Raw genomic sequence first — 1,731 nt, 5'->3', positions numbered from 1 at the left:
TGCCTGTGAAAAATATTGAAAAGTCACTTAATAATCAGGCTCCTTTTCAGCCAGCACAGACACAATGGGCTGAATCATCTTCTTTGCACCAATCATCTTCTGTGATAGTAGAAATGCAAGATTATACCTATCAAGAAAGGATGAACAGGCTGGGTCACTTTTCTCTTGAAAAGAGAAGGCTGAGGGGTGACCTAATAGAGGTCTTTAAAATTATGAAAGGTTTTGAAAGAATGGGTACAGAGAGAATGCTTCCATTTGTGGGGACGAGCACAACTAGAGGCCATCAATATAAGATAGTCGCCAAGAAATCCAATAGGGAATTCAGAAGAAACTTCTTTACCCAGAGAGCGAAGAGAATGTGGAACTCGCTACCACAGGGAATGGTTGAAGCGAGTAGTATAGATGCATTAAATGGGAGGCTAGACAAGCATATGAAGGAGAAGGGAATTGAGAATTATGCTGATAGATTTAGATGAGGAAAGATGGGAGGGGACTCGAGTGAAGAATAAACGAGTCATGGACTGTTTGGGCCGAATGGCTTGTTTCTGTGTCGTATATCCTACGTAATGAAATGGAGGAACCTACTTTTCCACGAATCCAGCACAGACTTAATTCTGATGATCCTACAGTTAGTGTTCCAGGTGTGGCCTTTCAGTAAATAGTTTGTGAGTACGTTTAGGACTAAAATTGGGTGCATTTGCACCTCCCGTTAACACCCCCGGGAAGGGGTAACGGGGCGCAAATGCCTTTGTGACCAGGCGTGGCGCTGTTAACGACTCCCGCCATATCGGGCGTGAGTTTAGCGACGGCGCTACAGCGTTGCGCCCCGATCTCCTGCGCCCGGAGATCGTGAAATCACCAGCGTGCTCATCGTCCCGTTAGCATCCCGGCCCCAAAATTCACTTCCGCCCCCTGCAGCAGCGCCGGTGAAAACACCGACAGCTGCAGGAGTCGTGGAGCGGCCGGCCACTACCGGGGCGATGGTTAAAGGCGAGGTGGCCAAGGTAGGTAAAAAAGAACGTGCATTTGTTGATACCGTTTTCTTAGCGGGTTCCTGCCCGCGATCGTTCTGCTTGAGTGGGGTTCCACAAGGCTCAGTACTAGGTCCCTTGCTTTAGTGCTATATATCAATTAATTAGACATCAATGTAGGGGGCTTGATAAAGAAGTATGTAGATGATGCAAAAATTGGCCATGTGATTGATAGTGAGGAAGAAAGCTGTGGACTGCAGGAAGATATCAAGTGACTTGTCAGGTGGGCAGAACAGTAGCAAATGGAATTCAATCCGGAGAAGTGTGAGATAATGCATTTGGGGAGGGTCAGCAAAGCAAATGAATACACAATAAATGGTAGCTAAGAAATTTAGAGGAACAGAGGGACATTGGAGTGCATGTCCACAGATCTCTGAAGGTAGCAAGACAGGTATACTTTCTTTTATTCATCAAGGCATAGAATATAAGAGCAGAAAGGTTATGCTTGAACTGTATAAAACACTAGTTAGGCCACAGCTAGAGTACTGGATGCAGTTCTGGTCACCGCATTACAGGAAAGATGTGATTGCACTAGAGAGGCTAGAGAGGAGATTTACGAGGATGTTGTCAGGGCTGGAGACTTTTAGCTGTGAGGAAAGATTGGATAGGCTGGGGTTATATTCTTTGGAACAGAGAAGGCTGAGGAGAGATTTAATTGAAGTGTATACAATTATGAGGGGCCTAGATAGAGTGGATAGGA

Source organism: Pristiophorus japonicus, chromosome 10 (genome assembly GCF_044704955.1).
Source record: "Pristiophorus japonicus isolate sPriJap1 chromosome 10, sPriJap1.hap1, whole genome shotgun sequence".
Classification (NCBI taxonomy): Eukaryota; Metazoa; Chordata; class Chondrichthyes; family Pristiophoridae; genus Pristiophorus; species Pristiophorus japonicus.
Note: the sequence above shows the minus strand (reverse complement) of the source record.